Source organism: Vollenhovia emeryi, unplaced genomic scaffold, assembly GCF_000949405.1.
Source record: "Vollenhovia emeryi isolate VEMERY1.0 unplaced genomic scaffold, V.emery_V1.0 DF939150.1, whole genome shotgun sequence".
In the NCBI taxonomy this organism is placed as follows: domain Eukaryota; kingdom Metazoa; phylum Arthropoda; class Insecta; order Hymenoptera; family Formicidae; genus Vollenhovia; species Vollenhovia emeryi.
The window spans coordinates 1,930,858-1,954,128 of NW_011967216.1; the positions used below are offsets into that span (position 1 = coordinate 1,930,858).

General features: G+C 39.0%; 1 protein-coding gene across 1 annotated transcript in view; it reads left to right on the forward strand.

Annotated features, from left to right (window-relative positions):
* Positions 1-23,271, forward strand: part of LOC105565700 (dipeptidase 1-like) — a gene marked incomplete at its 5' end in the record, with an annotated part of 105,946 nt that overhangs the window by 24,045 nt on the left and 58,630 nt on the right. The window lies entirely within an intron of this gene.

Here is a 23,271-nt window from a genome sequence, read left to right on the forward strand (position 1 = left end):
ATTTTCAGTTTTATTTAAATAAAAATTATTCTTCCATTATTAGTGTTAATGGGAGAATATTTATGGAGAAGAATATATACATAAAATCTTCTCTTCTTTTTTTGTTAATTTCGCGAATCGACGTCGCGCCCTCGTGCCGAAACCATTGCTTCCGGGGATCCGTGACAAAGAAAACCAGGAATTAACTCTGGTTATCCAACAAGGTCTTTAATCTTCACGGGAAAAGGAAAATTTAAACCAATTCAAAGGTCAAGGTCCTCGCTGCAAGAAAGAATGAATCCCAGATCTTCCGGATTACCTCCGATAGCGATCATTTTGGCAGGGAGTTAACGACGATCGTTTCTCAAATCATGCAATCTCGTATATTTTCAGTTTTATTTAAATAAAAATTATTCTTCCATTAGTAGTGTTAATGGGAGAATATTTATGGAGAAGAATATATACATAAACTCTTCTCTTCTTTTTTTTATTAATTTCGCGAATCGACGTCGTGCTCTCGTGCCAAAACTGTTGCTTCCGGGGATCCGTGACAAAGAAAACCAGGGATTAACTCTGGTTCTCCAACAAGGTTTTCAATCTTAAATGGCCAATGGAAAAGTTTCATAAACTAATCCAAAGTCATATTTCCCGTAAATTTTAAAAATCTCTACCACTCTTTTCCGATATGTTGAATATTTTAAATAAAACATTAAATGCCGTAATTATTTTATCATTATCACCTATCCATTTTCAGGAAACGAATCTACGAGATATATTTAACTACGAACTACAATCTACGATCTACTATCTACAAACTACGATTTACGAGGTGTAGATTCGTTTCCTTAATAAACAAAATTCGCACTCACCGACCCGACGCGCAGCAGCGGAGTTGTTGTTTGTTGTCTATCTGTAACACAAATATAAAATTTATATTAAAAACAGTGTTTAACAAAACCAATTTTGCGAAATATAATTTCAACGCGTATCTAACTTTTTATTCAGTTAGATTTAAATGATTATATCGTGAAAGATTTTCCGCAAAAGATATGTATCTTAATTTTTAATTATTTTAAAATTATGGTGAAATAAAATGACTCAACAATAAACCGGAAAACATTAATTTTACAAAACAGGAAAAATAATATTTACCGTAAAGTTGCTCCGCCGGCGCCTGAAGCCTATCCGAGGCCTCCTCCTCCACTCAGGTTGTCCTTCGGGACTCCTTCTGGGACTCTTCCAGCAGTCTGTAACATACAATTACAAAATTCATGTTAAAACAATGATCTCTTTCCAATTATTATTTTTAATTGTGGTATAAATGATAGGGAGAAGATAAATTTTATATGAAATGAAAAGTATTTACCTCAAAGATGCTCCGACGACGCCCGATGCCTATCCGAAGCCTCCTCCTCCTCCTCTCAGACTGTCCTCTGGCACACTCGCGAAAACACTAAGATCGTTCGCGCGATTCTACACTCCCGATTACAAAGCTTATGTGAAAGTATTGAGTTCCCTCAAGTTAGCCTCCACTTCGAGTCGACGAGTAAATTGAGAAACACGGTATCTAAGAGCAAGGGTTAAGTCCCAAGCAGAAGAAAACGAATTGATCGACAAATCGACATCGACACAAAAAGATGCTTCACCACTTGGAAAACCATCTTTTTCCAACTTTCGTCACGAGCAAAAAGCAGCCTAATATAGACGATTTCCCAAACACCTGGCAGGATTCAAGTGAGACGCCTGAAAAATCTACAAGTAGCGTGCGTAAACTTTAGATTTTCATTCTTGTCCATCTATAGCGTACGTAACATCTACTATCAGTAGAAATTCAGAGTCGTTGGTACACTTCCACGGAACACACCATGATCGATAAACCGAATTCCTCTGATTAAGACCGAACCGATTGTCGAAGTCAGAGCGTGTACCACATTTATCCGACGTCAAGCAACGGTCGGCATCACCGCGTGCCCGGGCACTTGGCGTAAGATGCTGCATGCACAAGCGATCTTAATGCTCGTCCCAAAAACTGCCAATTCTCGGAAGTGTGGCCATCGACAGGAACGGACATTTAAAGACTACATATCTTTCAAACGAGCTTTGAAATGTCTTTATTAATGCGAATACTATACGGCACTCCCGAACGCGATGGGTACCTTTGGTTGTCCCGTCTTTAGGGTCTGTACTCTCTAAAAATTAATCAGTGCATCATTACTGTAAATCAATGAATATTCATTGTTTTCAGTGATAATCCACTGATTGACTGTTAGAGAGTAACCCTTCAGGGTACTTAAGCCCCTCCACCACGGCAAGGTAGTACCCGAGGAGGGGATTATCAACAAGAAGCTGTGCAATTACATATGTGTATATTTAGAAAAATGAATATTGAGTGAACATAAATTAGTATTGCTATTTAATGCACGACGTGAGAGAGATTCATTCAATCGAAAGATTAATTCACACTCTCGATCTTGGGACGAAATCAATTTTCTCGGAATTTATCAATAATGCCTCACGAACTAATAATCCGAGATGAGCCATTCTTATCTCGTTAGAAGCGCTGAAATCTTAGTTTTCAAACGAGACCAGGATCATCTTCTTACGATTTTTCTGTGCGAAAATATTGACGATTATATCGACTCGCGATCTTAATCTTGAGACAGAAGCAGCAGACGGCGCGTATATGCGGCGTCTCGCGCGACGATGTTTAAGTAGTACGCCAGCGTAAAACCCGCGCGGCCTTCTTTCATGAATGGTGCGCGCGCGCCCGATTTTTAAAACGCTATAACTCGGCGAAAAATCGACGTAGCGACACGAACCAAAAACCAATCTTCTTCGTTTCGCATCCCGCAGATGTCTATGCTGAATATGTATGCCCTTATCATGAAACTTACATACGGCAATGGAATAAAAATTAAAATTCTGAAATACAAATTATACGTATAACAGCTAAATATAAAAATTGGCTGACAAACTATATTAGACTGTATAGCAAGATTGCCCAATAAAATTGTAATATTGAATATAGAATAAAGGCTAATGTAACGCCAATGTTACGTATCAATAATTGCACTTACATTATTTGCATTTACATTATTTCCCAATACTACGCCAATACCTTGTGCTACCCGGGTCTTCATCGACACTTTATATTATAATTCAACTACAGATTTAATATTTTTATTTTCATTGCAAGAAAGTAACTGCAAAGTAACGATTCGTTACTTTTTGAGTAACTATAATAAAAAAATGTTTCAGACAAAAGTTTTTCATATTAACATTAGTGACAGGATTTTATACCAAAACCATGGCGGAATACCACGTGATCGAAAAGATCAAAGGACCGGCAGAGAGTGGGCACACCAGTTATACTATGCTGATATACACAAAAAGGAGGTTTAGAGTCGAAGCGGTTAATATTCTTATCATTCCAAATGCCAGCGGTCTCGACTATTTTAGAACAACTTATATCCGGATGGAGACCGGATACGGGAATATCGCCTGAGAGGTAGTCGCGCGCAGGAAGAGTCAGGGTATCCGGAGGGTGAAACTTTATTGCGCGTAAGCTTAAATCGATCAGTAAAGTGGCCGCGCGCGCTCAATCGCTATCAGAGCCTCAGGCACAAATTTGATGCACGCCCGTGGATACGTACGCCAAGAGTGGCTGTACCAAATCACGATCAAACACACCTCATTAACCGTACGTTTACCGATCCAGGTAAATTCAAAGCGGTGCACTCGGTCGCGATGCTGATCTGCATCGCACACGCCGTCGCGGTATTTCAAGCGCCGCGGGTTATAATAACGTTTCGCAGTAACGCCGAGATGAGAAGTCGCGCGTCGTAACGCCATTAGGGGAATCAATCTCGCGGCACTTCGGAGCCGATGCGAGTTCTCTCCGCGGAATGCGCTATCGTCGGGTCAAAAACGCCCGCGACCTTGTTTCCATTGCTGGTTGAACGCCCGTATCGATTGGCAGAATTAAAAAGCCTACGCCGCGCGGAATTTCTCGTTTTGGCAATGACCCATTCTCTTAACTTTCAAGCTGTTCGAAAGAATTCCAATATTTATTTCTCGCAATTCTAAATCTCTCATGGAGATAATGCTCGCAAAGAAATCATTCTGACGGTATCATCGATATGAGTCTTGTTACATCGAGATACCGGATGTATTAAATTTTAATCAGTTTTCGGTGATATTCGGATTTCGTAAAAAAAAAACGCGGAAACGAATATTTGTCGAGCAGCTGTCACTTTGAACTTAGCCATCAATATTATTGGCACTCGCAAAAATATTAATTATTTATCGACCTCATGATACACCTTTCGTGGCTTTCCGAATCGTTCCTGAAATTTCCATTTATCGATATATATGCGACAGCTATTTTTTCAAATATACATCTGGTAAATAACGTCCGGTCGGAAAGAGATGAGAAATTGAAGAATTAACGGCCACTCGCAGATACGCGTGTTCAGTTTATTCGGATTCTTGTTACAAGCGGAATACAGCATACGACGAATTTGACAAATGTTTGATAGGCGAATGTGTTCGCGCGACATTAAACGAAATTTACTTGCTTGCGCCATCCGAGGGCGATGTTTAGTCGGGATGGTAATTCGGAGTCAGTGCACGCCGCGAAATTATAGTCGATGTAATGCCGTTCCGTAATATCGAATCGCGCTTACAGCCATATTCCGCCGTCGTCATTATTACCGTCGTTGTTCAATGCATTTTCATATGCAAATCGCAGCGGGATTTAATCAGTCGTCAAAATATATTATTCGCTCGCAAGACACTTAATACTCGTGATAGCCACAATAATTCCATTAATATCTTCCACTGCCTCGTTCGCGATAACATATTTTCTAAATGCGAATTTACGGACCAGCGAATACAGCTTTAATAATTATTTTACATAACAGTTCTAAACTAGACATTGTAATTTCCAACATAATTCTCTATATTATAATAATTTCCCTCGAAACACGTAGAATGTCATAATCAGAAATTACATTAAAACAACTGACAATCTATTCCGATAACATTAATTTCGATAAATACTTTCGTGTCTGTACATTGTGTTTCTTTAAACGGTTTAGACTTTTGTGAAAACGTGATGAGATGTAAGGCTAAACGAATTAAAGGGTGAAAATTGTGTGAATTGATTAATTTTCACCAAAGAAAATGTATCAATCGAGCGCGAGACTTGATCGCGAGAGTTTGTCAAGTAAATTGCAGCAAGATAATGCGGATGAATTTTTAACAAAACCGCGGGGCGGTTTTTAACAAAACGGGAAGGCGGATGCGCAATATCTGTTTTCCCGCGATGGTTTTTCGACCGAATATTACAGAGATTCGCCAGCCCGCAATTGCATTAATGCAACATTAACATTTAAACACAACATGCTTTCGCGTAATCACAGAGACGTTCCATTCAAAATATGCAAAATTTCTGCGGTACGTCATTCTTAATCTGGAATTACTAAGCTCTTTTTCATCAGCGTTACATTGTACACTGCGAAATGTTTCGATGCGTTTCGTGCACGAGCGTTTCTTAAGCGGGACTAATGGAATTAAAATAATGTCAAGTACAAAGCCCGGCGTCAATTTCAACTCGGAGCGGATTACACGTTGTACCAGTCTCCTAAGGAGCATTCGAGTTTAATCTGCTAAATGAGTGACCGGGGCGACGATCGAAGAATTTGTCTTGCGGTGGCGTTTAATGATTTTTTAATCGAATTATCGGTCGCAGAGCGGAGGGGGCCCGGCTGATAAATGCGCGCATTCGTCTGGCTCGTAGGGTGTACCTTAGCCAATCTCCGAGAACGGCGGAACGCCGTATAACGAAATTTATGGACGCCACAGGCGCGGCCTTCACGTCGGCGGCTTTCGACGGTCTGCGAGTAGGGCAACGAGGAGGAGAGTGGCAGTCCCATTGGTACCGGCTGCAATAATTATTATCGAATTTCCATTCGACTCTCGTTTGCTTCCTTACACACCGAACCGCCGGAAGAAGAGTGGCTCCGGGGTCACTATATCTGCGCTGGTAATAGAACGATCCCCGAGCATGCGAACGACTCCGCGAGCGCGATTGCGCCAACCGAGCCCGAATACGTCACTCAATCATCGCCGTGTACAGGGTGTGTCTCAAACATTCGTGTATGAAACCTCAAGAGCGTCTCCCCTGCGTCGAGTTGAGACGAGACATTTTCATCCTTTCGACGCAAGGGACGTGTCCTCGAGGCTTCCCGGACCTGTCAACGTTTCCTCCCCCTGTTTTTTTTTCTTTCGAAATAGAGCCTTACTCAAAGTGTCACATTGCTGTCTACCGCCGATTGCTCGTGTGTCAAGAGTACACATTTGTATGGACCACCATTGTATTCTGAAATATCATTGGATCGTGAACCACGCGAATGGAAAGATTAATTTCCACGCTTACATTGCTCGCCATATCAAATTATGATTCGGACGAAAGGGTTGACGCAAATATATGTATATATATACCGGCAGACGAGCCACTGAATTTTGTCAACACACATTAACGTGTATTTACTGTTTCGGTTGATACAGTCTTTTGAAACGTTGTTAGTGTTGTCATAGCAGAAATGTAGCGGAGTACACGACAACATATTGCAAAGTAAATTTGCGTCGACTAAATAAAGAGACCCCCCATTCGCAAAATTTCCGTGGTATTTTTTGAAGGATTGAAGAGAGGATCTTTCTTCGGCGCAACTTAAGAAAGATACGTCAAATGCAAACTGCGACAATTTGTTCTCCGATTTTTATTATCAAGTCGTACGGACTGGCGTGTTGAAAAGCTGCGACCGTGTTTCGCTTCCTCGAGATTTCTCTATTTCAAATCTACCAAAAAATCTCCGAGGAAGGTCGAGGCTTTTGGAACACCCTGTGTACACGAACGACCTCGGAACTGCATGCAGGTATCAGCATCGGCTTCACGTTCCGCCAAAGAGGTGCGGCATATGGACAGGATTTACGACAACGGTACGAGCTGTCGTTCGGCGAGTCGAGTGGAATGACGCGATTAATTGATCCTTCGTTATTCTATGAGAATGATTTAGATCGTCCATGTAAATTTGATAATATGTGACGCTGCGTCTACTTCTTTATCAATTCACGTTACGAGTTGTGTACGGCCTTATTGCAATTTAATTAATTCTTTTCATAGGATATAATGACGGCTGATTGGAACACGCAACAAGCTTTATCGAATTTTTAATTAAAACCGAATTACACTGTTCCGCTGATAGATAATTCAATTTGCCTTGCTAGCTCTCCTGGTTGCCAGGAAACAATAAATTACTCTCTTACCCTCAATCACCGCGCTTCTTTTAAAATACGAGCTTTCAATTTCATTCTGATTCGCGCCCAACAATCGCATTCAATTCGTATAACGAATTATAAACTTTGTATGAATCGCTGCCGGATATGTTAAGCCGTTTCATTGATTTAATCGCCGATGTAATATTGGAAATAAATGGAATTCTAAAATCGATGTATGATAACTCTCTTTTAAGCAGGCTTGATTATTTTGTATTGTCCCTCGTTAGATTTGATAATTAGATTCGTCGTACAATTGCAACACTCGTAAACGTGCGATTAACAATATTAACCGTAATAATCGACAATTGAAATTTCTATTTTTACATTGTCGTTACTCGCGTGCGTATGTGCACGCGTGTAAATCGGAAAGTCTACATTTACAGCGAATAATAACGAAAATTATTACATGTCCTGCGAAATGCTCGTAAAGAAAAATGCGGTGACAAACAAATTTTCCTAATACACGGACAAATATAATTACAACGACATTTGGGCGAAATAATGCAGCAAAATTGAACGGTTAGCAGTAAGCTTCTTATTTCTGCAAACAATGCCCCGGGGGATTACGTTCGGAATGAATCGGGTCCAATTATTCTATCCCAGTAATTATCCGATTCGGCCGGGAGCCGAATCGGTAGTAGTATGGTAATATTATCTGCAGTTGGACACGCATTTTACGGAGTTTTCGACAATAAAATGATTCGCGCGCTATAAAACGGACGATTTATCGTCCCGCCCCTTTTCCTGCGGTACCGAGAAACGTCGATTTATCCGGCGGAGAGTATGCAATTTTCGGGGAAATTTTACGGTATATCGGGCGGCCCTCAAGGAACTCGACGCCGCAACCGGCAGTAATGCGTTTTATAATTCATCATACTGCACATTACAACGGTCCCGCTGCGTAACACATAATCCGTTTGCATAATGCGGCCTACATATGAAACGCCCCAGAAGGGCTTTATTACCCACGCGTGCCGGATGACACGGAAGAGCCGTAAGAAAAATCGATATATCCCATTATAAATAATAAAACTGCTTGTGCGACGAGGTATAAGCGGTACCATCGTGCGATATCGCAATTAGCTGCCTGATTAACCTTCTCATGTTTATGGACTGATATACCTTCCAGCGCCGTTACGATTTATGCCCAGGTTACGATACCGTTTCCACTCCTTGCTGCGATATGTAAAAAGGATTGCCCAGATATATAACTTTAGTATCTCCTTATGCCGTTATTCCTTTTCCATTCTTTTTATTTCGACGGAAGTAAGTGCTGCTTATATGTTTTTCTTTCCCCGTGTCGTACGGGACCAATTGAATCGGATAGCGAAATATATTATCCGCTTACTTGTCCTTATAAATATGAAGAAACTTAACTTGTAAGTCAAAACTAATTGCGTTGACAATCGAAAGATATATTTCTCCAAGATTCCTCAATGTTTCACGTTGTTAGTTGAAATAGGAGAAATTGTAACTTAATATCTATTATAATGAAACGCGAGACTCTGTTTCGGGATATTGTAACACGTAAACGTTAACTAGCGCTTAATCCATCAATTAATAGGACACCCCATTGTTTTAATCAAGATTGCGTACGTTTGCCCAGCTTATATACATTATTTGCCGTTATAGATACGCATATATGATGCAGTTTACAGTTGATCTGCTAACTCAGATTTTTGTCACTCGGATTCGAGCACGTACGAAGCTTTTGATCCCTATCTTATTGATCCTCTTGCGCTATACCGAGTCGCGAATTTCCGACTGCCTCGAGACATCGACGTTGGAAATCCTCCAGATCGCTTGATTTCCTGAAGGAAAATGTATCTCTGGTAATTTATCCGGTTACCAAATCTATATGGGAATACGCAATACCAGCGCTGAGAGCAGAGAGAAGGGACGTCGAAAGGGAAAATTTATTTAACTAGCTCCTTCAATTATTCCTAATAGCGCGACTACGAAGTTTTCTCTGCAAAGCAGAATGCACTGTCTGAGTTAGATTTTTGTTCAAGTCGGAAATAGGATGTGGGTGTCTTTCGATAAAATGTTATTTAACAATAAGAAGAAAGTAGAACAGAGAATTAAATGTTGAAACTTCCACTGTAATTTCGTTTAAAAAATTACATTTAAGAACGGTTGTGGAGATGCAAATAATTACGAAATGCGAGTTTCTACGCGACGAGCTTTCTTATGGGCGTGGAAATGACGAAAGTAGCGTAAGAAATCGTGATTCGTTAAAAAGACAAATTCGAAAATTCGTAATATTCACGGATAAACGATGAGGAGGCAGCTGTGGCGGAAACAACGCGGATGCACAGACAATTTTTCTCTTTGCATTTCCGACTCGTGTTCGTGATTGTATTTGCCGGAATTTGGTGTTAAATTGCAGCCGGCAATGGAATTTACACGCCACAGTGAGCATTAATTTAAAATTGTTCGAGGAAAAAAGCGTCGAAAGAGGGTAAGAAAAGTTCTGCCTTTAATGTAGTTTTAATGTCTCTATGTGGAATGCGAAAGAAACCTGGGAAAGGCTTCCATACCTTAATGCCAATGTTCCGCAAATGTATGTTCAACCAGGAAAAATAATCAGATACCTGCAAAATCATTATTTCCCTTAAACGTCAACGCGCAGTATAAATATTTTCGCAGAAAGGTGCAGGGAACACAAAGAGATCGTGACAGAAATTTAATTCGAGAAACAATCACACAAATCCAAAATCCACTCTATTTATAAATGTATCGAAAAATACGTCTTCTTCATTTAAATTGAAAGGTACAAATACGTAAGACAATTACATCCATGATCGAGCATCGAGCGTCTTAAATTTCCGAGAAATTAAGTTCTCGTCTCTTAGGATTCCGATCACGTGGTTAACAGCGCGCATGGAATTTAAAAGACACGATCGCGAACAATTAGTGGAGTGGGGCTTTTGAAATCATGCGGCTGCAGTTGGCACTTCCGCAAGCGCGAATCTTAAGCGAGAACTCAACTACAGTTGAACCGTAAAGTCTCTTTAAGTCGCCATCAGAAAACAGGTCGCGGAAAATGCCACGTTACACCGTTAACGTTGTTTTTGCGCCCGATTCATATTAAGAAACTTCTTTTATTCGCAGAGAGAAAATGAGGTTTACGTTCATTAGAGTGTGGTCGATATGCAAATTTGAAAACCGACGGGAAGGTACATATCACTTATGGCTGATCGATTTAAAAATCCTGTTTAAAAAGCCCGACGGGGTGGAATGGGGACAATGTTTCACTAGCATGCGGCGGATAAAGTGCAGCCAGTGCAAGTAACGCGATAGACCGATAAAGGCGATATCGGCAACGGATAGTTTTAGGCATAATTAAACGCTTCAATTTGTCATCGTTTCTTTAACACCAAGTACGATTATACTTTGCATTTATAATCTCTCAAAAAACGTGCTCGTTTCTAATTCGTTCGACTTGCTTTGACTCGCTGGTCAGCCCGATGTGAATCAGAAACGTTATCCGCCGTAACATCGTTGTAGCATTTTTATTTTAACATCGATTTCCTTCCATCATGCACGTTTCCCTCATAGAAAAGAACTCCACCGCTGCGATCACCGTTCGCGCAGATCATTTCATTTCACTTAAGTCGAAAGCACGTCGCCGGAATCGAACGATTCGTGGTAGGGGAACAAGCAAATTACGAGAGAGAAAGAGAGAGAAATTCTGTGGACACTCGAGTAGAGAAACGAAGTTCTTTGCTATCCATTATCCTCCATTACGGAGCACGATAACAATTTGCGAGAGAATTAATCCCTTAACGCTAAAATTTTTAACTCGAATACAAAATTGTTTGTTAAGGTGCGAAATTTCCAAACAAAATTGCAATCTCGACTACAGCAAAGTATTTAGCGTTCAGTGGTTAGGTTCCTTAATTTCTAGAATTTTTTTTACTACTCGTTAACTTCTCGCTGCTGTTTACTCGAAGAGAGTAAAGATCGCCTTCAAGGTTTGGGTAAACCTCGAAGGTATTATAAGCATATTTTGTTTTCGTTTAAACTTTGCAAATTAATTAGACCGTCGTTAGTAACTTTTTGGCATACAATATTACGTATTTTTTTGTTTGTATCTTTTCCTTCGTATCGATGAGTCTGTGCAACTTGTGATTTTTAACGAGCTGCGATTACCAAATGCATGCAACAACGAAATCTTCTTAATTACATCGTCAAATAAATAAAATTTATGACATGCATACTTGTATAAATAACAGCGTAAGCAATTTCGCCAATAGAATTACATATATCATCAATCTACGTCGTCAATAATTTGAGATACAACTATCGTTCAATACTATCCATCACAAGTTTTGACTCATATCCACGACTATTATTCATGTATCTATAAAATCTCGTTTATACTGTTATTCGCTTCCCATTCCTTTTTTTTTATTTTTATCAGTGATACTGACAGCAGATGTTACACACGTACAATTAAACACTCCATAACAGCAGCCGAGAATGCAAGAATCAAATGCAATATATACGGGAGGAAATAACACACAATAAATCAAATAATAATGCAAACAACGTCGCGAAATTATCGAAGTTCTAGTTGACATTTAAAGGCTTAAACTCGTTAATCCGCGGAGAAATTTTAAAACGCATAGAACATTTTACTTCGCCGCGCGGAAAGTAAATTTTAAAAATAAATTACTAAGCGGATGAATTATACTTTAATGGACCCTATTGCAGTTACGACGATTAATTTACTCACGTTCGAAACGACGAACAACATACGCCAAAAATGCATTTTCATAATTAATTATAACATTCGCGTAGCGCGCTATTTTTTAAACAAATAAAGTAATGCAATTTTACGTATATCTGTAATAGTATGTGGTAATAAATTGTGTAACAATATATAATTTTAACACACAATGTAATCACGAACAAAGCAACGTTGAAACATGATCACAAATATTCTTATCAATAAAAGAACGTAATCGTTCGATTATGACACGTGATAAAATATTATTACCACGCGACAAGTATATCAAATGTTATTTCATTATCTTAAGCAAATCTGTTCTCAAAAAAATTACCTTTCTGCTAAGCGAAAAAGAAGGTACGAACAAAAATGCCATCACGTAACATCGTACACCTAAAGAGACGTTACTGACGGCGGTAATTAAATAGTGCATTGTTTCACATACTCCTATAGCGGATCTAACGCAATAAAGGATTCGTACGTCACATTCAAAGCTTGATGAATCATCTTTGCGGAGCTGTCGAGGTAGCGCGAGTAGTAGAGCGAGATGGAAAGTTTAAGGTATCCCGAGGGGAGGATGTACAGTGAAAAATTGCGTGCGATCCGGCCAATAGGCGAGCATAATGGCGTTCTCGAGATGCGACAAGTTTGAAAGCCCCCCGTGACTCTTTCCGCACAGAGCGCCCCTCCATTCTTTTCTTTCCTCGCCCCTTTTTTGTCCCGGAAAAATCTTGAGTTTCGCATCGAACGAGCCCTTTTCATGCGAATGTCGAACTAACGAGGCGATTGTCGCGCGTGTGCTACATTTTCGGATACCGTCGCACTCCCGCGCCGTAATTTCCTGGAAATCGGCCAATGATATCCGATTGTATCCAAGGGAGGAAAGAGCGCGCGATTGGAACGCTTCATTTTTTTTTCACGAGTTAATAACGTTATCGAAAATTTTGCATTTTCTATGATAACGGCTATAATTATCGATACAATAATAAATACATCCATATAGTCGCGAGAGGTAATAATACAATTAAATGCAAATCCCATTTCGAATTTATCAGATTCAATTATAAATTAAAGAAGCCGTGTACAACTCAATTTATACAAACCTAAATGACTATATTTTCGAGCACGAGTAAGCACGTTATCTACATCAAGTTGTCATCTATCATCTATGTGCATAAATCACGCCGTTTTCAATGACGCGTTACATAAAGCTGCGCTTTAACGTCTCATTTCACATATACGAACTTGAATCCGCCCTCACCTAAGTTTCCAATAAATAACGGGCTACGCGATTCAGCGATTCCGATCAAAAGGCATCTCCTGTATCAAGGGATGAACGGGAGATCGTCGACCCTTGTGCACTTGCTCGCAAGGCTCTACCCCGTTCGCCTATGTGTCCGACTAAATCGCGGAGTCGTGGGGTCCACGACGGTCGCCATGCGGAAGGGAACGCTTCACGCCTCGTCAAGTTGCGGGGAGTACCGTTATATGTATAATATCGAGGGCCGCTACAGGCTTGTGAGCCTTTACGCGTCGGTCTCGTGCACAGGAGAGGCCGGAAAAATCCGAGTACGTCTCCTCGTCGGGTTAGTGTCCGCTACCGCGGCTGGACCGTTTGCTGGAAGGACTGCGTTCGACATCTCTCGATACTTTACGCGTAACTCTGTATTGTTCAATAACAGCGCCCGAATGGTGTATCGAATGTATCTCGCGGTATTCGACAGCGAATTAATTACGGGAACTCCCGAAACTCTCGTCTATCTAAAATGTCCCTTTTCTCTTCCTAACTGTACGCCGAAACATGAATGTGCGCATAATACAGCGTTACATTCTAAGTGGAAGCTAATTTCGATCTCCAGAATTATCTCATTGCATTATACAAATGTGAATTTCTAAAATTTATATCGAATTGCAAATTCATGGTATTGGCATAAGGGAGACGATCATATGCACGATGTAATGCGGATATGTCAATAAATCGCCCGAGGCTATACGTTAAATTACATGTACGGGATACATATTGCAATGAAAAGCTTACATAATACAGCTAATAAAACCTGTCTGGGATTTTTAGAATTTATTTTTGAAGATTTTTCTCACAGGGAAAATGTTATGGAAAGTAAAGTATTTTTAATATTTTCTTTATTAAAATTCAGGTACGCGTGCAATTATACACCAAGACCTGAATCAAACGCTCACTGACGTCCCAAGATAAATTGTAGAAAAAAAAATTTTTTATTTTCCCAAAGACAAAGTTCGTCCACAAAATTTTTTAACCTTTAATTATTTATATTCTCAATACGATGCAGGAAACTCGATACCAACTTTATAACCAATTTTACGATTCAGGTACCAATATTTTTTATAGAAATAGAAAAAACTATCAAGCGAGTAAAGCTATTGATACCCAAACGTATCGATTGCATTTTCAACCGCGACCATTACCACTGAGGCGATCGAAGGGCGCGGAAAACACGTTTTCATTTAGTTGGGTTGCCGAGCGATTTAACGGAAAATCGCTCGAGCGTAGAACACTCGATAGGTCTAAAAGGGTTCGCGGCGAATGGCTGAAGCCAGGATGCGAGGACGCGCGACAGGAAAAACCAGGAAATGAGAGAGAAATCCAGCACCGTACGCGCAACAAATTGACATAAAAGAATAAGTTTTGCATATAAATATCTCGTCTAATGAGATTGATGATTTCTTAAATCTCTATATATTTAGTTTTACATATCAACTGTATGTTTGACTAAACACTTATACCTAAGACTATAATAGAGACGTAAAAAATTGCGCGAAACACTTGAGCGACGAAAGTATATTAGGTGTTTTACAGTTAATTATGAGAAAAACATAAGAAAATATTGCGGGAACATCGTTTTATAAAGTTATTGAAATATACTTAGTCTTCTTGTTAGACTAGACAGCTACATTCAACAGAAAATTTATAATGATTCTACGAGAAGAATTAAAAGAGAAAAAATTACGATAGCAGATATATCAAATATCAAAATAACTAATTTCATACTAAAAAAGTTTCCCTTTCAAATATAAATTCACAAAATTTTATACGTATGCTTTTGTCTCTAACACTTATTCGAATCCTCGTTCGAATCATTTAAATAAATAAAATAAAAACACAGAGCAAATGCTTTATTTTGCACATGTAGCAAAGAACACCAAAATGTAAGACATTTACCTCACGATTTCTCCGCCGATGCCCGATGCCTCCTCAGCCGCCTCCTCCTCTCAGATTTCCTTGTGGCACTTACACAACACTCACTCGCGAAAATCACCGATCGCGCGAAATTTCGGACACTCCCGTACGCGATGTGAAATACCGCGAAACGCACGAAATATTATTAACAAATACGCATGACTTTCTGTCATACAAATCACTCAAACTAACGACTTGCATTTTTTATTCGGAAGAATAGGATAATGGATAGATCACTTTTGAATTGGCGATAATTAAAAGCGCGGTGCGTAAACGAGATGTAATCGGGACAAATTACCACGGTTTATATTCATATTTTACAATTAGACGAGTTAGTCTCGTGAAATCTATGTTGATATAATATTTAGTCGACGAACGTTATTTATTAATATTAAACGTGTACAAATCAATAGCGTTTTATCATCACATTCATCGCGATCGCGTCTTGGAAACCGATAACGCAAAAGTAATACGACACACGGAGCGACTCTCGCTGCTGCCTGCCGGCCCGACGTTCGGCGAGCGAGTGATAATGCGGTGACCTCCAGGTACACGATGGCAAAAACATCGTACGTCACCGCGCTGAGTGAAAAACAACAAAAAAACGTTGAGAATTCGTTGGCCCGCTTAATCGTCGTACGATACCGCGCCGAGTGAAAAACAACAAAAAAACGTTGAGAATTCGTTGGCCTGCCTACGCAATGGAAAATTCCGTACTTGCTTAATATTTTATTGTACATTACTTTGTTCCGTGACTGTTGCTACGTTTTGCGTATTATTCCGCGGACTTATTGGTGTTGATTAAATTAACGATTAATTCTGTTCAATCGAGAAAATGTTTCGAAACAAAAATCGTTGTTACTTAAATTCTAATTACTAAGATTAGAGATTTTACCTCAATAGTTGGTGTATACAAATGTATATTACTAAATAGCAAATCTTCATTTATTATAGGCAAAAATTATCGAATTATTTACTTTAATAATAATATAAATTGGTATTAAATATTTTATTGGAAATAGCATTGCGCGCGGTACTTGGTCTTAATTTATATTTATTCATAATTTTCTTTACACATTAAGATTTTTTTCATGCGAAGAAGACGTAATCTGACGTTGACACTCTGTCAAAATGCATATTACATGATCTCCGCACTGACAGCTACTCGCAGTAGAAAGCCAAGCAAGAGCAGCGTCAATAATTAAATCTCTTATATACCTTTTTAAAAAGAAAATTAGTTATCGTTGTATCTCATTAGAAGAATAAGATTGTCTTCCATTCTCCTTTACTCAATTTGATATTTAACTTTAAACTTGTTTTTCTTTAACCTTTTGTTTAGTGTCCAACTTCCTTTAAGTATATCTTTGCATAACTGTCAAAGTTCACATACGAGCTGAAGCATGACACGATTCTAAAAGAGAAGTGACGCATATCGCACTTTGAGAAAACCAATCGGCATCGCGGAAAAGAGGTCTCAATTGTACGATATTAACGACATTCACGCCGGTAACATCTCTTTTTTAGAAAAAAGGGGTTCAAAGAGATCTTACAATTTAACTAACACAAGTTATAAATAATACATCACAGCTTTATATTACTTTGAAGAATACGCTCGTCCGAAAGAGCTGCATCATTTAAACATACTTCAAGACGAAGTTCGTCTGAACCATTTCTCGACAAAAGTTCGTAAAATAGCGCGGCTATTAAATCGTGAAATTTAATATAAAGTCGTGCGCTGGATAGAATGGGGCGTCGTAATTTTTGACAATGGAGATTCGATAACGCCGGACAAACCAACAAGAGATGGTTGAGCTTGGTTGGAGCCTCTTAAATATACGAACAAGAAGTTTACCCGCGCGCACTACGCGATGCATAGCGTGTTCCAAAGTTATCTGCTCATATTTTAACAACGGGTTCTCTAGATTATGTGAAATGGATCTTCGCTGAGAGAAAATTTATAAAAAAAGTCATAATCTTTTTTACTAAAATATATGATTGCAATTTTTCTAAGATAAAATCTATTCCAAGCTAGCAAAGAAATTGCTGAGCGTCTCGTTCCAACAACACTTATAAAAATGTCTTTTCAATTTCGAGCGTGCGACATACCACGTAAAATTATACTAAAAGCCCGGAGAACCGCAAGCACTTTATATGGCCAATTAAGGGTTAAGAGCCGAAGGACCTTAAACTCTCCTCTTTAAATTTTCATAGTGAAGTAAACGACTCGGGGGGGAAAAAAGTATCAATACTTTTTTTTATCTCAATTCTTCCGCTTTGTTCCCGACTGGAAGAAAGATGCACTTTGAAATGAAAGACGACAAAGGGATGCGCATATATGAAGGGACTTGTAATACAGACAGCAGTGAGCTTGGCCGATTCTGGCATTTCGTCTCAACTATTCTTGCTGTGCCAAATCTTTTTCCCAACGGGTCGGGATATATTGAAGCTATAGATGCTGCGAATCTCTGTCAATAAGATGAAAATCGCGAATTGCACGACTGCAGATAATAACAAGAATAATATGAGAACTAAAATGGAAATATCTAAATATTTAAGAAAAATTATGTCTACAGATATTGTAATACTTATTTTTAATTCAAAGACATTTCTCTGTAATAAATCTTAATATATGCGGTCAGTATGATGAATTTTAAGGTCCCTTTTCGTTATGACGCTTCGAGTACGTGTGCACTCTTTGCGTCTAGTGTACTGTATGTTCTGTGGAACGAACCAAAAAATCAGAAACAGGGCCGTAATTGCGGAACGAGAGAAAATGTAAGCGAACAAAAACTATTCACTCGAATACGACCGCAACTGAAGCCAGCAAAGCGGCAGCATTTTAACGAGCGCATCGATTTTCAAGTTATCGTCGTTTACAAGAACGATGCCAAGATGATTTTTTTTTCTCGCGACATTTTCGCGCCTCGCGACGATTCCCGGTGTATGGCATTTTGAGAAATTTCGTCAGAGGTTTTCTCTCCCTGTCAGGGAGTCGCTGGACCATGTTTTTCGCGCGCTTTGAATATCACGAGTATGACTTTCGGCAGGGTTGTTAGTCGTCCGAAAAAAATACGTAAAATTTAGAAAATTGAAATAGTCTCTTGATATTCCGTACTTCGTTAAAAAATAATCAAGTTTTTTTTGTAATAAATTGTTTAGTTTGGCAGGTTTTGTCAATTTCTATTAAATTTGCATCATGATGGACATTTTAAAGTCACGCTAGTGCCATCGGAAATAAAGCGTAAATCAATAATTTCTTTGCCAGTTGTATTTCTACTTCATTTACATCTTTGATTGACGATTCGGTAATAATTTATTTTATTATTTCATCACTGAGAATTTAGCGCTATTTTCTTCTTGCGTGACACTTATGCAAATTCTTCCGTATCAGATGTACGGAATAACTCCTCTGGTTTACTTGCTTTCAATCATCCAAAAAATATAAACGTATTTTGTTTAAAAGCAAGAATATTTATATAGGTCTACCGTTTTATTTAGTTTAAAGCAACACGTGTTTCGTGATAGTATACCCGCATTTATACGCGTAAGGTACCGTGCAGGGATCGCTTAAACAGGATTTAACGCGCAAAGGAAAAGCCGGCCTTATTTGTCCCTAGACTCTCCCAAGTAACCTCTGAACGGATACGGTAAATTTATTCGCCTAAATTATTTACGTGCCAGCAATTCGGGAATTACCACTTAAAACATCGACGTCTCTCGGAAAGCAGTGTACATGCTTATTAAACGTTTAATATTAGAGACAGAGAGAGAGAGAGAGAGAGAGAGAGAGAGAGAGAGAGAGAGAGAGAGAGAGAGAGAGAGAGGGGGGGCATTATTTTCAACAATCTTTCATGTTTTTCTTAACTAGATGAGAAATCACTTCTTAAATACATGAGAAATCATTCAGAAATTGTAAGCAGCGACAACTTTTATGTTTTGAGCAACGCAATTTAAGCAATAGATTTTTCGAAATAGCCGAATATTTAAAGAATAGATGTTGATGCAGCAACGCGCATCTTTGACCAAAACTTTTATCAAAAAAACAGTAGATTTCTCGGACAAACTTTGTCCGTTCATTCGTCAAGAAGCCACTTGTATTTGCGTTTCGCAGACTTCATGGTTTTCTCCTTTTTCACGAAAACGTTTGAGTCCGTCGTTATGGTTAAAAGTTATCACGTTTCTCAAATCCGGGCAGCACGGAGCAAAGTTTCTCGTATTTTCAGAGATTTTCTAACGAATAATACATAACCACTGATTTTTTATACTTTACGTATTTCGCGTATTTCTATTAATTAATGAACAAACAAAGTAATATGTTAGGGTAAAACAAGTTTAATTATTATGGTTCACATTAGTAAGCAATTCGATAATTCAAATATTATGCTGTTCGATATGTATACATTTTCGTTAACTAAGATTTTCCAACGAGTAATACATAACCACTGATTTTTTATATTTTATGTATTTCATGTATTTCTATTAATTAATAAACAAACAAAGTTATTTTAGACTAAAACAAGATTAATTATTATGGTTCACGTTAGCAAGTGATTGATATTTTTAAGCGGACAACAATCCGAATAAATCTGAATTCGATAATTCAAATATTATGCCGTCCGATATGTATATATTCTCGTTAACTTCTTCGATATTTGCACACTCTCTACGTGCCCATTGCTTTTTTGCGACCTCATAATTGAAGAATTAAATAACGGGGATAATGTAATATGATGATGGCATGTAAAATAAAACAAACGAAGTGTGCGTTAAATATAATAATATAAATTAAATATGCAGTTCCTGAATTTTCCAATTATTTAGAGAGGAAAAAGTTCGTGATCCGGCAGGATACGTTATCCCGCCGTAAAATTTCAATTCGCATATAGCATGAATGCTTTACGAAAATCAATCGTAGCGTGCTCGTTGCATTTAATTTTCAATATTTTTACGCATCGCCCGGAGCTTAATCAGAGGTTGTGAGTTTAATATAGATTTTTTTTTGCAGTGTAACGTATCCATATTTGTCCCGTTTTATAGACGGAATATTAAAATTCATATTATTTCTAATTGTCGATTTTACATTATGCTTTAACAAAAAAAATTATCCGGGCAAATGAACGTGAAGATAAAAACCTTTACAAAAATGTTGCTTTGATGAAAATAATCAACAATAAAAATAAATATTTTAATACAAATTGAGCCAGAATATATTTCATTTGCACCAACAATATTTGAAAAATGTTATTTAATAAAATTACAATAAAAATAAATCGAAAAAAAAGTTTTACGTGTAATTAAGAAAAAATGATCGAGAAATGATAAAAATGGTACTTTCTTTCTGCAAGAAACAGAACGATTTAACAATAGCACATTTCTAAAGGAACATCAACTGTAGGAGAAAGACCAGTTTAATGATAAATATCACGAGGCAAAGGATCAAGAAAGATCTCATCGCAATCTGACCAAGAGCGACGACAGTAGGAAGCGGGTCGTAATCCGATTCATTTTCCACGGATGTTTTTCATAAACGCGGTGGCAAAGGAGATACACGCGCACGCGAGGAATCGGGAGCGAAAAGAAGATAGCCTTTTCAATGGGAGGCTGCTGACCCCCGCAGCTAACGGAATGCCGATAATGTTTTATGCATTTTTCATCTTCGGGCGACGAGGTAGCAAAGGACCGGGGGTAGGAAAGATGGCCGAGGGCAAGGAGTCGGCCGAGCTTCTCGAACTTCGATCACTCGCGCGGACTTGGCCGTCGGAGTTCCTCCTCCCTCGGGGTGGAAAAATCGCATTTCGATGTCCGCGCTGCAGCAGGGCCATGACGTCGCTCTTCGATCTCGGCGCGTCTCCTGCATTACACGATCTCAGGATGACGACTTGTTCGCGCGATTCCCCCCGCCTGCCGCGATAGGCGAGATTATCGTGATTTCATCTCGCGCGCCATTGCACCGCGCGCCGCCGCCTCTCGCCGCCGCGCCTTCATCGTCGACAAATTAATTACGAGAAATAAATCGGGGCGTCACGCCGAGCGGGTAATCGATCCGAGAGGGTGAGGTGGGTCAGGAATTACGCCACGCTGTCGGCGAAGCAACTGCCGATAATGTTTTATGCATCATTCATCCACGACGCTGAAGAAGCGGAAGAGACGTGGATCAGTCGCGATTAATTTCTCACTCGTCCAACTTTTATCCCTCGGATTTGCCCCCGTTGCCCACCGACGCGCTCGACGCGAACAACAATTTTTCCTATTTTTTCAAAAGCAACGTCTCGCCGACACAGATACGCTCGGGGATGCCGTACGAACGCGGTATCGTCGTCCCGTCAATGTTCCTGCGCGGATTACGTATCGCGCGGTTTTACGTCACGTTCGAGTACTCGAGTACGTTGGACGCCAGACTCGTATTCCAGACGATTTTTAATCACGGTATGTTTAATGAAAACTTTTACTAGCGAATTACGCGTGAAGAGGCGACAGAGTATATACGTATCAAAAATAGGCCGTGAAAAAAGCTTTTGCCCTGTAACACCAAAATAAAAATAGAGCTCACTGTTTCACACTTTAGCATACGTTTATGTTGATTAAAATGATATTAGAAGTAAATATGAAAAAAAACCGAGTTAACCGCGTACTTCGCTTTGCATAGCTCAGGTAAAATTATACCATGAAAAAAAATTAACGTGATAAGTCACAGTGTTTAGCATTAACTAACTACACGAACTTCGTTAAAATCTTTAGAGAATATTTTTAATGTACACCAAAAAAAATACGAAAACTTAATTATCTCGACAAAAGGTTTATAGCAGCTATAAACGAAATGAGATTATATAAATCATAGAATATCTCTATTGCACTGCACGCTGGTTTACTTCGCGCCTTTGGGATTGGGATATTAATATTAATTAGCTACAACTTTACGTTTGCGCGTTCTATAATAAATTCCAGCGCCTATGAATTAAGATATCCCGCCCGAACATTTTTGAAGAAGAAAACCTAGATAATGGAGCCGCCGTGCCGCGCAGTGATATTAGGAAATCGGAGCTCAGTAATGTTTTATGCATCTCTCATTGTCGATTCGAGAGAGAGAGAGAGAGGGGGGGGAGGGGAAAAACAAGGTGACGGTCGAGAGTACTTTGGGGCAGCGCAAAGTTAACTCACGCTCGCGGAGAGACCAAAGTTTTCTCTCTTTCGAGACAAGAAAAAAAACGAGCCATAATTTCGTAGAACTTATAGTCCAATCGGGAGGCGAGAAAAATATGGAAATTCATGCACAACAGACTCAACGGAGACGTAGCGAAAGGGACAATAAAGAGCAGATGGGGACGCCCCGTAAGAGCGCGCGAAAATATCGTATTCATAGATATTTAAGGAATAATAACATGCACTTTCCTCATGCATATTAATTTCCTCGCATTTTTGCACCTTGCCTCATAATTACGACAATTTTCTCAACGTGGCTAAAGAAACGAATATCGAGTGTAATTTAGATGATTAAATTTAGTTCGATTTGCTCAAGGGGGTAACCACTAGCTAAAATGTCGTTAGCGCCCTAGAATCCCCAAGGGGGTAACCACTTAACGTAATCATGCGTTATATGTTTTATTTAATGTAATAAAAAAATTAATTGTCTATAACGTAATATTTATTATCAAATTCCTTGAAAAGGACCACAACTCTTATGGTCGAAACGTTGGAATCAAATAAATAAACCATCTGCCAGCCTAATGTCGTCTAACAATTCTTTTCACTTTTAATGTTTGTATTGTCTAACAAGTGAAGAAACTTGAAAATTAAAACGATTACACGAAGATTTCGTAAGGATTTCACAATAATTTCCGAGACACTGTTCCACGATTACATCAAGTGGTTATCCCCTTGGATTTGATACGTTCGATACCGAATACCATCAATATTCAGAATTTAAGAAGGAAGCCACATTATAGATTATAACGAGGAGTGAATATATGCATGGCGTAGCCCCCGAGCGTCGCAGATTCCC